The following is a 16,726-nucleotide window of genomic DNA, read 5'->3' as shown; positions in this document are numbered from 1 at the left end:
CATTTATCTGTTTATTTATTGTAACCCTGTCGTGTAATGTTGTCATTTTAATATTATAATAACATTGCCATTAAAGCGGGAGGTTCGGCATGCCACAAAACCAGGTTCAACCCATCATTTTTTCATAAAATACCCTGTACCAAGTCATGAAAATGGCCATTGTTACATTATAGTTCGTGTCTGTGTCTGTTACGTTTCGATGTTGTGTCGTAGTTCATTTATATTTCTATATTTGATACGTTTCCCTCGGTTTAAGTTTGTAACCCGGATTTGTTTTTTTTCTCTATCGATTTATGAATTTTGAACATCGGTATACTACTGTTGCCTTTATTTATAGCATAATTTGTCGATATTATTCTGCATCTGATTTTTTATCTTCTGCGTCTGATTACAACTAAAGGATGATTTTCGCTCAAACATTGTTTTGGATCATTTCCTGTTTGTAGTCAAAAAAGTCTTTTAAGAAAGGTGGTGGTGCTTTCCTCCTACTGGGATATTGAAATATCAAATACCGATCTGCTCAGATCTTTAATGAAATTTTTAACTTTTGAGAGTAGTGTGTAAAGTTTATGTTAATACAAAAATGTATGTGTTTTATCATCTTTACAGATGTATTTAACAAACAAAAGCCACATAAGGGGTGATAACTCAAATTAAATTTGTTATGAATATGCATCTACCTATTTTATTATAAAGCAAGAAAAAGAGTCCGTTGACACCAATTGTTTTCTTATATAAAAGCATATTTTTCAGCGATCTTCTCATATTTTATTTTAAATTTCTACATTGTATGTTGTAGTGATCCACACTTTTTATATTTTTGAAAAAAAGCATGATATAAACCTCATATTGACAAATTATTAGAAAAATCTAATTTATTAAGACCCCAATCTACTTTAAGGGCATACACAATTGTAATGAACTAAATGTAAATGTTTGCTTTTTTCGAGATCTTTGGACAGGAGATGCTAACATGAATTAATAATGAGTAGTGTTGACAGTCTTTCTGTTGCTGAAGTAAAGGAAAATATAATGAAATTTCCATCGTGTGACAGACATTATTTGCTACTTTCTAAATTCAAATTCAATCCTTTTATAATTCGGCAATTAATGATATCTGGACGTTAGATCTAATGTCAATGAAAGACGACATAATCAAGTACTTTCAAGATATCAAATTGAAGTTGTACCTAGAAAAAAGTAAAATTTAAAAAAAATGAACTATGAGGAATATTCAAAATTAAAAGTCTCTAATCATATAGAAAAACCAAAAGCTCAAACACACCAAACGAATGAATAACAACTGTCATATTTCTGACTTGGAACATGCATTTCCTTATGAAGAAAATGGTGAATTGAACCTGGTTTTATAGCACCAAACCTCTCACTTATAGGACAGTCTCATCAAATTCTATTGTATTAAAAAGATACGTGAACAAAACAAACACACATCATAGGTAAAAATGTCACAAATAGGGGTACTGCAGTCAAGATTGTGTTATAAACTTAATCATAATAAGTATTTAACAAAGAAGCACAAAAAGGCATATATCAAATTTAACAACCTCATTCATTGCTTTTTTCAGTATTTTATTTATGTATGTTTAAAAATTGCACCCATAAATGATTAAAAAAAATATTTAAGTCCTGAGACCGAATAGATTAACATTCTGACGTAGAAATGCGCGTTTGACGTACATCAGTTGATCAGAATGTAAACGTCACAGGGCAAGAGATATGATATGATTTTGTCGTTCAGAGTAGTAAGAAAATAATACAGTCTATAATAGTTCTTTAAGACATATCCTCTGCAGAATATATAAATTAGAAGTTTCCCTTGTTCTTTTTATCGTTTGTCTTTATGCTTATAATGAATTTCTTCTTGCATTAAATAAACACAATAGAAATGAGAATCACTTTAACCCGGCGGCAAGTTTGTTACTTGCATCAAAATCAAGAAAAAAAATCAGGAAATATGATAAGCAAAACTGGATTAAGCCATGCAAACAAAAAAGACAAAAATATGTAAATATTTAATGAATTTATCAAAACAGTCATCTAAAACACTTAATGAAACATTGGAGATTGATCATTAGACAAGAAAAGTTTATATTGACATTACATACGTAATTTGAAAAGCTGAGAATGAGAATAAAAAGGCAAAGAGATCAAAGCCTTCTTCAAACAGAATACGAAGCAGAGTTTAAAGTGTGATAGTAAAGCAATTACACGCGGAAAACCAAAATTTAGCATTGTTTTGGATGAAAAGTTTAATGGTCCTTTAACATTGTCCACAAATCATACCGGGATTGAATTCGTCTTTGCCAGAACTAAAAGATGATCTTCATCATTTAGTGTATAACAATTTTACTGGTCACATGAAATCGTATGCGAATTAGTACATTTATAATTCGGCGAATAACACAATGTTGGATAGTGGATGTCAAAGATACAGAAAATGTTTTCCTTTTTTAAATGAGAAGTATTGGAAGTCGAAAACTGAAGCTACAATATAGGAAATGGAAAAATCCAAAACTGAAAGTCCCTAATCAAATGAAAAAAATCAAATGATAAAACACATAAAACAAATGAACAACAACTGTCTCATTCCTGAGTTTGTACAGGTATTTTAAATGTAGAAAGTGGAGCACATAAAACGTACGCAAAAACTGATTTACTGGACGAAAATTTAAATTCAGCAACTTCCGAATTGATTATAACAAATTGGAGATAGAGACAGAAATACTCCGAGTATTGAATGCAGTTTTTTTGTTGTTAGTATTGGCATGATATGCAGATGGTTAATGATAGTAGAAAAACGTCACATATTGCCACAAATTATGGCAAATTGGAGTGAAAAGGTAATGATAAAGAAACAAAATTAATACAACAAAATAATTACATTTGAAATAGATTTTCATTTACATTTCAAGTTTGTACTTGTTTGGCTTTATAAATATTTTGATATGAGCGTCACTGATTAGTCGTATGTAGACGAAACGCGCATCTGGCGTACTAAATCAGTATCCTGGTACCTTTGATAACTATTTGGCACAAATTGCGGGAAAATCTGAAAAAAACGATCTGTTGCATGTAATAAGATTTCCGGGAACTGGCAATTCATGATTATAACGTTTTGATATTAACATGTTCTCGTTGGTGTTCAAGACCCATTGGCGGCCATATGCTGGTCTCTGCTGTTATGTTGGGTTATGTCTTGTAACATTTATTTTGTAAACATATGTCAAAAGACAACCAAAAAAAAAACCTAGATTAAATTCCTAGAATATGAATAACCATGGAATATTTTTAAAATCATATTAGCCAAATGTGTTCAACCTCAATTGCTAAAAAATGCAACTAATTCAATTACAATAACGGTACCAATTTTCCTGCACCAGATGCGAATTTCGACAATACATGTCTCGTCAGTGATGCTCGTGGTTGGCCAAAATATTTGAAATCCAAAGCTTTTTAAAAAAATGAAGAGCTATAATCCAAAAGGTCCAAAAAGTATAGCCAAATCCGTAAAAGGAATCAGAGCTTTGCATTAAGGAGCATCAATATATCACCTATATTTTTGTCAAAAAAAACTAAAAAACAAATATTATTTTATGATTGATAGAAGTCCTTTGTTAATTCATGTATCATTTCATTTTGCTTATTTTCTTCTTAATCGGCAATTCTCTAGTTAATCCTCTAATCTCCTTCTCTGATATAGGTACGGAAACAGCCGAGTTGTGACGAATGAGTCTCTTCGGTTACCTCGCGTTTTCTTTAAAACTAAGTTTTAATGTGCGCGATTCTAAATTTTGATTTATACTACATTGACTACAAGTATAAGGGAGGGTTAAGATCATACAAATTCAAATTATAATTCGACTAAAAAAGTACAACAGGTTCAATGAACCAAAACATCATCTTTTACTTGTAATTCGATATTAATGTTTCGATATCACGTGATAATTGTCAATTTTAATTTAAGACAATGCTTAATTAAGGATCCATGTTTATCGCCCTTTCGAATTTATATGTTTTATTTACAATGATTTTACCTTCAGTTGAGTAAACTGAGCGTTTTTGTACTTTTAAATTTAAATCAAGATCAAATTCTAGTTGGTAATGACTTTGTTTATTCATTAAAAATTATTTGAAGAGAATTTTTAAAACATTTTCAATTTTTTATTTAAATTTTCTACACCATGCAATGTAAATTTGACAATTTATAGACATATATATATTTCAATAAAATGGAATTGTATACGACTGTCATACAAGTGAGATGTTTACCTAGCTATAAAACCATGTTTAATCCACACTTTTCTACACAAGATAGTGCCTGTACTATTTCAGGGATATGACAGTTGTCCTTCATTCATTTGATGTGCTTGGACAAATTTTTGATTTTGCTATTTGGTTATGATTTCCCTCGGAGTTCAGTATTTTTGTGATTTTGCTTTTTACTTGATTTTATTTTTTCCATGATGGGTAGTTGATCAAATCATATCGTTATTTCAAAACGAACATCACAGTAGTTATAGGACTTTGAATGTTTTTGGCTAGGTTTTTACCATATTTGCGGATGTAATACAATATATCGAGAGAAAAAAATGAGAGTGAAAGGAAACCTAACGTGGTCAAGTATTGTGATTGGATCGTGCAAGCTCTTGACTTTTTGTATAGGATTGTGAACAAAATCTTATCGAGAAGACATATGCATGGTCAATTACTAATATTATATATTGAATGAATTATGCGGATAAATGTACATGAAAATAAAACTATCTGTCAAAATGGTTCAACATTATGAACAGTATGTTAGAAAAATTACGTCGTTTTTACAAAGTTCGTTCATTTTATTTGTTTGGAATTTTTATTTTGCCATCTGGTTATGAATCTTCTCGGAGTTCAGTATTTTTGTGATTTTGGTTTTTACTTGAATGTATTGTTTCCATCATGGGTAGTTGATTAAATTATCGTTTTTTTTTCGAAACGAACATCACTAGTTATAGGACTTTGATTAATTCTTTTTAAAGTATTGTACCGATAAATCTTTGGAAAAAAAACATTCTGAGACTGTTCTACAGATATAATGTAGAGTGTTGTGGGTATTTTTTTCATTTTGGAACATCATACCCATTTAACACATTACGATATCCTATTTGATTCATATCGTTTTTATCAATTAAAAATATATTGCATATCTTACAGCTTAAGTGTGATAAATGTTATTGTTGAAATTTGGATAAATATAGATAAGTCAACACTACAGTATGTTATCAGGGTAAAGATAACGTCAATATCATCATATTTTATGACTTTGTCGATGATTTTTAAAATTAACAGTGTGTTTACCTCCCTTAAGAGTAAATTACCTCTTCATTCTTTTGCCATTCGACTAGGATAAGATTCATAATTAATTTTAGGGATCAGTAAAAATAATTATTTTTGTGCACCTCAAGTCAAATTAATCTTAAAAATGTAGTCAATAGTAAATACTGTGCCAAAAGGTATTATAGTGTATTCAAATATACTGTAATCCTAAATTTATCGAATGATTATTGTTCATAGATAAATAGTGTTCAAACAAATTTATGAATGGAGATACAAAACCACTGGTGCCAGTAAGTGAAAAAAACACCTCAACTAGCATATTTGCTAAAAGGCTAACTAATGCCTAAACTAAGGCTTATACTAAAGTCAAAGGCCAACGTGCCAAAAAACCGAGACGCACAAAGCTATAATGTACGTGTATTCATTAGTCTCAAACCTACAAGACTGAGTAACCTTTCAGTCAAATGAATGATGATCCAATTAAGGATCCATGCCAGAACGGTCATTGATGTGAACCCTGAACCTGGGATAAAGATATAATTCCATGGGAATGATACACTTACCATTGGCCCATCGTGACTGCAGTCTCCAGTGGCTATTGATGTCTTCGTTTTGATTTTTCCTATTTCGTACATATAGTCATTTGAACATTATAGCTACTAGTATATTCCTATTCTCTGGGTTTTTTTCTTAGTCGGCTAGGCTTTTAGCTCTTTCGCGGATGTATTTCGGTATATCAAAACTTTGATCGTAAAATAAAACCTAGTCGATAAAACCGATGGTTATAGTGCCGCAGGTTCCAGATTCAAATCTGACAAAGGGGCGTTGCAAATGTCAGTACATCAGAAGGGTGAGTTTTACCCTCTTAACACTATTCTTTGGTAATAAAACCGGAGTTTAAATTAAATTGGTACTTATAGGTTCTTGTTAGCTATTTTGACCTTGATATGAATCTACTGATATCTACTGCTGGTTTTTCTGTTCCAACTGAGTGTCCCGATGGTTGTATCTTATAACTTTGGCGTCCTCCACATTAATAGTGTACTTAACCCGTAAATTTTTGGAAGTGACAATAGCAATGACTAAAAGAGTTTTCCAAATTAAAGTTTGAATTCTTCTCCAACAAACAGCTCAACTGGTTAGTTATTTTAATAACCTGTCTTTCTCAAAGGTTGTTATTTTGAAGTAAGTGCTGTGAAATAAAAAATAAAACAACGCCGGAGATCGAAATGGACATTTGTGTTGGTGTTGTTTGTTTAGAAATTAAATAGAACCTTTCTTAAAGTAAGTTTCCATTACATTTATTTGTTCATTTTTTTTTATCGTGAAACGGTTGATATCTTCACGTTTTTGCTTAGAGTATTTCTTAAATATCTTCTTTAAGGATGTATTCTTCTGACTTTTCAGTCTTGTTCAGTCTCGTTGAAATCTCGTTCTTGAATTATTTCTAAAACATATAATACAAGTGAAATTATCAATGAATTTAAAAAAAATCATAATCAAACATAACTCTGTGAAAAAATTGTGTATTTACAATGAATAGTTTTTGAGTAATCCAGTTTTCAAATTTTACGACTAGTCAAGTCAGTATGTTTAGCCAAAATTTTGAGAAAATGGGTTAGGGATACAAAAAAGATTTTACAAGAATCATGTACATCCCATATTTTTTTGGTCTTTTCAAATTTCTTAGATATGTATTTTTTTCAATCATTTATAACAAAATAGTTGAAATAAAATGCAATTTGTTCTTAAAGCTGAGAAATATCACAAAAATACAAAATTGACAGCATGGTAAATATTACACAAAAAAGCGTCAACATATGATAAAACTTTCTTATATTAACACCTACCTATAGTTTTTTTACGTAAAATTTACTTAGATTGGTCCACTTCATCTTTATAGAAAAGTTTAATTGTGGAACAGTGATTTTTTCACGATAACAGCCCCAAAATAGGTAAAAATCAATGAAAAATGGGAAAATCATCAAAATTGGCATTTTTAAAGGGCTGTAGCAAAAAAAGAAGTGCACCACCATATGATTTTTTCTTCACCAATTATTCTGTTACAGTTTTATAATCCCAAAAATCAGGTTAAGAAAAAAAAGTTTAATTCTAGAAATTTTTAGCTCTTCAGAGGTGTATATCCTTAAAGATGCTCGCGGGTATAAGATTTTTAGAAAAAAATAAACATTTATTTTTCATTACACATTTTATTAATTACCTTTAGTAGTTGTTGCTTTATCATATGGTACAGAAATCATTCCATAAAGTCAATTCGTGTTGACCCCAGGTGACTTTAAAAATGTAGACATCATTGAAAAGGCTCCAAATTATCTCCCTTTGGGGCCAAAATATCACTTTTTGGCATTAAAATTGAAATATCTTTTTTAAACATCGGAGACCTATATTTTTATTGTTGTTTGAATAAGCTGTACATCAACTAAAGTCTACAATAAGGCGAAAATAGTTAACCGTTGTTCGGATTTCGCAAATAAGTAGAAGAGTCAAATCAAGGTAACAACATTATTTTTACTATGCATGTTTTAAATGTAAACATTCATTTTAAGGTCAAGTTACAGTAAATGGGCTATGTCACAGATTTCAATAAATTTTGGCATACAACTCTGGCTCGATGAGCTTGAACTGAAAATCGAGAAAAAAAATGCATTTATCTCAATTATCATTTAAAATATTACTGATTGAATTTTTACAAAATGGGTGAACATTTGTATAGAAAGCACATAAAATCGGCGAAAACCCTTCTAAAATTTGTCTTAAAATCGCCAAATCTCTAATTCTAGTCCATAGATTTTTCTTAAAAAACTATATGTTGTTGATACATAAATTTCCGTTATAATGATGCAAAATAAAGATAGGGTCACCGACTTCGTTTTTACGGTAAAAATCATTCAAAGTTGCGTTATTTGTGAAAAAATCCAACAAAACGTCAAAATAATCGTAACGTTATCGCGTTGCAGGCCGTAAAACGTTGATTTTTTACGTTTTTCACTACCAACAAGGTTTCAAATTGATTATTAGACAAAAAACGAAGTCGGTGACCCTATGATTATTTTATATCATTAAAACAGAAATGTATGTGTCAACAAATTATAGCTTTTTAAGAAAAATCTATGGAGTAGAATTAGAGATTCGGCGATTTAAAGACAAATTTTAGAAGGTTTTTCGCCGATTGTATGTGCTTTCTATACAAATATTCACCCTTATTAAAAGAAATCCATCTGCATTTTTTCAAATAATAAAAGAGTTAAATGTATTATTTTTTTATTTTCAGTTGTGGTTCAACGAGCCAAGGTTGTCTGCAAATTTTTAGCAAAATCTGCGACATATCCCATTTACTGTTCCTTGACCTTAAGTTGTATGATAGAAGCTGTTACCATAAATCTTGTAGCTTTTATCATTAATAACATAACTACTATATGCATCTAATAGAACGATGCTCTCTTGCAGTAATTTTCAACTACGCATATTGACAAAATACATAGTTTTCTATCAATAAAGATTTTTGTTTAGAACCTTGAATAATAGGTTGTACTATTCGCTTGATAGGTAGATTAGAAAATACCATATCAAGATTGGTTATCTTTAAAATTGACTAATAAAAATAGAAACGGTGCAACTTATTTTAAAAATAGCAAAAGTTTGTCCCATATGTAAACGGCATTGTGTAATCATTGGCTTTATCTATAAAACTAAAACACTTTGAAGGAAAATATGTAGCTCGAACATAAATATGAACACAGAGTACATGTTGTGATAGAATTTAAAGCATCTCCTTTCAGAGATTTTTTCTTTGTTACCTTGTTATAGAACATACAATTTTACACATGTTTAAATGTAGAATTTTTGAATTGTAGAAAAATAATGCGTTTTATGAATTCACAAATATTCATGCTAAAGAATGGGTAGTTGCAAAGAAGTATCCATTGATATATGAAATTGAGGTAAATAAGTCTTTATATTAGTTGATTGATTGATGGATTTGTGTAATAATCTAATTTCAGCTCTATTTGTGGCGATCATTCGTAGGAAACTGACAATCTTAGTCAATCAAGATTTTATTCAAGCTCACCTGCCCCGTGCGGTATTTAAACTCACAACTTGAAAGTTGATTAGCTGCTTAGACCACTCGGTTGATCTGATATAAGTAGATTGATCTTAGTTTTGAATGCAAGCTAATAAATTAGGCTTCATAATACAGAACTGATGTTCAAGATTCATTGATCAATATTTAGTGTTTGCTGTAACTTTTATGTCTCATACTTTAAACTAATTGTTCAACAGTATTTTCATCATGCAATGATTGTAAGGCGCTTTGCCTAGTTCAACTGAACGTGATGTAATATTTTTTTTGTATCAATGCTACTGTTAAATTTAAATGATGTCCTAAGTAAAACATTGTTCTTTAAAATTTTCAACTTAATCTTCAATGATATTAGTATAAAAAAAAAGACTATTCATTGCAGCATTAGTATTCTTGTTTTTAAAATACTTTTTTGATAAAGCCTGTTTTGCATGACACGTTCGAGTATATAAGGTCGCATTAATACAGAAGTCGTATATAATATGTATCAGTAGTTTACCGATTTTTAAATCTCATCGATCTATGATAAAGATACAGATGCGGATAAAATAAATCAATGAGAGAATCGCATGAAATCTAAAAGAAACAACAAAGGGTGCGTATACACTGTAGGCATCTCCTGATATGTAGCACCACCTGCTATGGCAGTCTACATTTGATCACAATTTCACAACTGGGAAACGTTCTAAATCTTACAGATCAGACGAATACTTGTATTCTTAAGATATAAGTCGGACAACCTGTGAGATGCGATAGAGACATATTGTATCGTTTAACTAATTCAATACATTATGCATAAAAACTATTGTAAGGTAAATATCAGTCGTTTTTTATAAACTTTGTGGCAGAAGATCGTGTCAGGAGAAAACTCCTGACATCAGGGACGTATAAGCCACACTCTGTAAATACAGCTGTTTTGCAAATCATGAAAAATATATTCTTTTTCTTTTAATAAGGTCAGGTTCTCAAGTATGATCTCCTCATAGAGGCATGCATTTGGATACTAGTACAAATTCACATGGTAGCGGCAAAAAATTAATTTTGAGCCAGACCCGCTGTGAAATGAGGGTATTACAAAATTTTCGTTTACGTTTTTATTCTGAGAAGTTCGGGGCATATAAATGTTGAAAAAATGTCATACAGTTTTGAACTTTGAAAAAAGATAGTAGTGCATATCAAATTTCCATTCTAGGTTATTTTTTTCGAAACTTTATAGTCAAAGAGGCACAGTTTAGCCGTAAAGGCGGCACTGTAGTATTTCCTGGTACATATGGGATAATGATAGCATTTTTATAATTTGTACCACTTTCTAACACTGCTAAATATTCTACATGACCAGTTAACTGAAGTTCTTTCATTATTCTATGCAGGAATGAATTTGAATATGTATCAGAGCCGTTTACTTTTTTTATTTTCTTTAAACACCGGTGCTTTTAGGTCTTTTATCATGCAGTGAAATTTAAAGAACAATTCTCAAAAAATCATGTTCTCCTGTTTGTCATCTAATTTTATATTTTTCTAAACCTGATCAATCACTCATTTTTGGAAAGTCTGTTTAGTTGATACTGTATTTAATCTTCTGCTACCTTAAAAGACTTTATATGGGCAATAACATTGTCTATATTTACGGCAGTGTAACCTATTTTGTTAAAATGCACCAGTATAGTTAAAAAAAAATTGTATGAAAATACTTTGCGTTAATAAATAAAATATAAACAGCAAAGAAAAAATAATTAATATGTAATTAGCAAACAATATACAATGTCAGAGTAATTTGTTTGTTTCATTACGTTTAGATGGTTAATAGTGTTTTATATTATGAATATTACATTATAACAAACAGAAATGGAAAACAGTAAGTTTTATCATCTAGTGTAAAAACACATATACAATCAAGGTATCCATGGTGTATGTGAAAATACTTAAACTTAACTTGATAACTCATATGAAAAAACTAAGATAATTTTGTTTAAGATAACAAAAAGGCGTTAAAATAAATTGATTATTAAATTGAATACAGATTGAATTGATACTGGTTTGGTTTTTTTTTATTTTTCATGTCACTAAATAGTGGGGAAGCAAAATTCTTTTTCATTGTGCTATATAGAATAAAACCTGACTCATCCATTTATAAGACGTTGGTCCCTTTTTCATTTTTCAAAATGAATGTTGAGGTTTTTTTACTTTCTGAGTATTTATCCTTCATACTTGATCTTGCACAATACGACCTTAAACTAAGAGTATTTATTGCCGACTCAATTACAAGTGGTAATGTTTCAGTCAAATGAATGATATTTTGATAATCTAATTTGCTCGTAAGGCAGGAAGTAAAATATTTGTCTCCCTTGAATGTGGTATTTTTGTTAAAAAGTATATATTTTAAACAAACGTGATTATGAGCTACTGTGATGTTTTGGCTAATGAGAAATAATAATATTATTATCAATACCTTGAAATTTCGGTAACGAAAAACATGTCAAGTCAACTGTAGAACTGACCAGATTGAATGATATGCAAATTTTGTTCCACCTTATTACGTAAACTAGATAAGAATATGCCTATATATTTTAATAGGAATATTACATAAATGGAGATCCAATGTCACTGGGGCCAGTAAGTGCAAACCTCACCAAACAATGTATGTATGTATACGCAAAATTTAGTTGAATCAAATATGTACTATGGTAAAATATTATCAATGGATTTATAACTACATTTGAATAAACAAAATATGAATTAAACTTAAATACTTATATAGATATGATACTTTGAAAATATAGAGCCTGAATATAGATTTGAAATCAATAACCAAAGCGAAAATACAAAACTCAACGCCTAATAAATGACCATTCATGTGACGCAAATACCAAGAAGAAAACTAATGTATCCAGGGACTTGTAATAGTCCCTGGCGTCACTTATAGGCCCTTTGGGAGGACAACGGTTCGACCAGCATCGCTGAAGTCTCCAGTGGCAACTGATATCTTCGTTTTGCTAACCGATCAAGGGAAACACGATATATCAGATATTGAACAGAGTAATCAGTTCGAAAACAAGTAAGCATTTGAACTGTGCAATGATTAATGATTCAGAGTGTATTTCTTCTTTTGATAATACACACTTAAATTCTATTTCAAAAATTCAAAATTGATAATTGAATTGATTATCATTTGTATTATAACTTTTTAAAATATAATTTAAAGAATTTCGAAGTCCACCTGCCTCAGACAAAGTTATTATGAGGTTGCCTAAACGAATCTCTTATCGCTTTTGGTCATATATTCATCATGTATTTAAGTATAAATGCAGATATTGCTAATTTGTTTTCAGTTTGAAAGCGTCCAAATGCATAACATTCTGAAAAGGTTTTCGAATGTCAAACAGTTTTTCTGTCGAAAGCTCTTCCGTGTTGACATGGTTATCTATGATCTGATCAGATATAAATCAACTGTTTATAAAACTTTGTATTTTTCGAAATTCTAAGGACCTCTTGTCTCTGTAGGAGTATCATTTAAGCTGTATCTGGTAGTTGTTTTTTTATTTGTGTTTCTCAATACTCTCTAATTAAGTTCGTACTATAGGTGTCAGACCACCAATTAAAAATCCCTATCTGTTCAACCAAATTTTGCAATTTTCACAGCTTTCTAAATATTGTACCTTAAGTTTAACTTCATAGAAACCAGGTATATCCTGAATTGTACATATATCAGTATTCTACATGCTAATTTTCACCATACCTTTAAAGCCTTTTAACAAATTAACTGACCATCAAACAGAGATATTCAAAAAAACAAACCTGGTTTTCTGAAAATCTAAAATTAGTCTACTTTGGAGCGCATTAATCCTCAAATTTTAATGCATACTCATAGACAAGTAAATTTTGGCTCAAAATGATCTAGATATATGTCTCTTTCACCAAAAGTTTCATTTCTGCATATTTGTTGGTAAGTTTAAGTAAACAAGTACATCAAAAGCACTATTTTGTGTCAGAGTAGGGCTACTTTTACATACGTTCTAAATTGGAGGGAGTTATTAGTGGTCTGACACCTATATCTGACCTTCTTATCTTTGTTTTTATTCTAGCCTAATTGATGACTCATTTCTAAATGAAACGCGCTTCTGACGTACAAAATTTTCATCCTGGTATCTATGATGAGGGTATCACCAGCCCAGTAGTCAACACTTCGGTGTTGACATGAATATCAATAATGTGGTCATTTTTATAAATTTCCTGTATAAAAAACTTTGAACTTTTTGAAAAACTAAGGATTTTCTTATCCCAGGCATAGATTACCTTAGCCGTATTTGGCACAACTTTTTGGAATTTTGGATCCTCAATGCTCTTCAACTTTGTACTTGTTTGGGTTTATAAATATTTTTGATTTGAGTGTTTCTGATGAGTCTTATGTAGACGAAACGAGCGTCTGGCGTACTGAATTATAATCCTGGTACCTTTGATAACTAATTAAACATAAAGTGCAATTTTTATTTTCTATCGTTGAGTATATACCTCTACTGGTAGAAGCTTAGGAGGGGTTTAATCAGTTGTCACTGTGTCGTTTAAAGAATTTGCATACTTGATACCATTTCCTGATTCCTTTTTGTCTCTGTTTTTGTCTTTAGCTTAAGTTAAAAACTACTTTTAATTTCATTTGATCATTTCAAGTTAAAAGATTAAGTCTCCCAATTGCATTGCCGATATAACCGTAATATTTGCTACTGAGTATATAACAACAACAATGCCTGAATTAGATTATGCTACTATTTTTTGTCGATAATTGACTACAAAGTGTGCCCATTATTAAACAAAGTCCCTAAACAAATTTGATCCATATCCACCCAAACGCACCTTACCTATTAATTAGTACTATATTCAAACTGTGCTAACGAACATTAAAACAATTTTTTTATATGTTTTAGTGTGTTTTATTTGTCTTTGTAAATTATCAATGTTGCGTTTCGGTGTTGTGTCATTGTTCTCCTCTTATATTTATAGTCCAGTCAATCTAGGATAAACCTTAAACAAATTGCAACAGAATATTTTTCTGCTCATACCCGTCAAAAAAGTCATTATATCAAACATACTAAAAGTCCTAAGAAATCGGAATGGTCTAAAGTCTTTTTTTTGCGATTTTATATCATGGTCTTAAAAAGTCTAAAATATGTTTAACAAAGGCCGCCATACATACAAAGGGGAATAATCGTAATAGATGAACATTTTGTTTTGGTTGATTCTGAGCGATGTTTTGACGAATGTAGTGAATACAGAATGACAAAGAATATTTATTTAAAGGTAAGTTACTATATAATACGAGAATTGGTACAAAAAACCCGTATGAGTAGTGAATTTGGCGCATATTGACAAAAACAAGAAAAGATAAATGACGTCATCAAATAGACCACTTTCGAGTTCATCCATCACCGGAAAAAACTCGTCAATTATACGCGCCTTTATCACCGTCATTTTTGCGTTTAGGGGCGTCGTCACTTCCTTCCAATGTTGAGCGAGTGGTTGGAAAACTTTAATTCTATATTGTACGAATTATTCGGCAAATTGAATTCTCAAAATTGACAATCAACACTGCTGTCATTAGGGACTTGTCAGTAAGTACCTACAGAGCAACCATTATTTCTAGTTTATCCTGCACAAAGACGATCACTAAGACGCTTGATGAACGTAAATAGTGCAGGGATACAGGCGAGCCCCTCTATCTGGTAAGTGACGTCATAAAGGCGTGCATAATTGACGAGTTTTTGCCGGTGACGGATGAACTCGAAAGTGGTCTATTCACGTTTGAAACGCTTACCTACGATTTAATGTATTGTTTACAGTTAAAAAATTGATTAATTGTATTGATACATCGTAAATAATATTAGGCTGAACAAATTCTCCGTCAATGACCGCCCATGGTTAAATGAAACGCATTTCTGTAAAACGTCTTATAACAACAAAATAAATCTATGGAAAGCCAATCGGGACATTAATCCAAGCATTTAACATTTATCGATAAAAAAAAACAGAACGGCAACATTTAAAAGGAGTATTGCTCTCAACAAAAAGAATAGAAGTATTGTGCTATTACTATTGACATGAAATATAAGAATAAACTTAAGTGAATTTGAAGAAAATAAGATTAATCCTATAGTTATTAAATAAAACAAATAAAAAAGTATAATTTTTTTCTTTTTTCAGAATGTGCAACTTGAAGACTGCATTTTTCAAAGTGTATTCTGGAGAATTATATTGATTTAAATCACCATAAAATGCTGATGATGATTGTTTAGGTAACTTTTTATTCATAATTTTATAAAATAATCAATTTATGGGAATATAGTGTGGTCTTTTCAAAATGACCGTTAAAATAATAGAAAATTACAACCCGTAAAAAATAACCCGACGTACGATACATATCATCTGATGGGATGTTAAGAAACAAAAGAAAATAAAACAAACAGATCTGAATCGAAATAGAATACTGTTCACAACATGTACAATTAGTCCTAAGAAGAAGGGTAGATTAAAACCCACTGAAAATGCAATTTAATAAAACATGTCATTGTATGATGTCTGCTTTGATATCTGGCCCTTAAAAGAACTATTAAACTAAGCAATTTTAACTTTGATTTTATACTAAGCCCTTGAAATGTTCCGTTATTAAGAACGGCGTTTTTCTTTTTCAGGTGATAACTGCTTTGAGTATGGAAAATTGTGGAATTTGTTTTAAAGATGATAACAGAGAATCACTGGTCAAGTTGCGAGAAAAGGGGAGTCAAGGTATTGCTAAAGCAAGCAGCGAGAGAGGGGATGATTTAAATGTAGAGTCAGGTCAGTTTGTTCACCAATCCTGCAGAAGAACATATACAAATCCGACAGAAATTCTTAGATATAATAGACAAAAAAACATTCTGAAGGAAATTAAAGTCAATACTCCTTGTTTACGTTCCAAGTCGCAATTCAATTTCCAAGATCACTGCTTTCTCTGTGGCAGAGAAGCAACAAAAAATAAAAAGAAAGGTAGTGAAGTTTTTCCTGTACGAACAGATGACTTTCAGACTAGAATAATTCAAGTATGCAATGAACGTGACGATGAATGGGCATCAGAAATCCAAGGAAGACTTCAATCAATTAGTGATCTGCATGCTGCAGATGCACTGTACCATCAAGCATGCAGCGTGAATTTCAGGACAAACAAAAAGATCCCTTTAGCCTTTTCACCTGCACCCAAGAAAAAAGAGAACAGCAGTAGGGGTAGGCCAGCAGCTTATGAGGATTATTTCTTAAACATTGTCG

This window comes from Mytilus trossulus, chromosome 4, assembly GCF_036588685.1.
Source record: "Mytilus trossulus isolate FHL-02 chromosome 4, PNRI_Mtr1.1.1.hap1, whole genome shotgun sequence".
In the NCBI taxonomy this organism is placed as follows: Eukaryota; Metazoa; Mollusca; class Bivalvia; order Mytilida; family Mytilidae; genus Mytilus; species Mytilus trossulus.
This window is presented reverse-complemented; position numbering follows the sequence as displayed.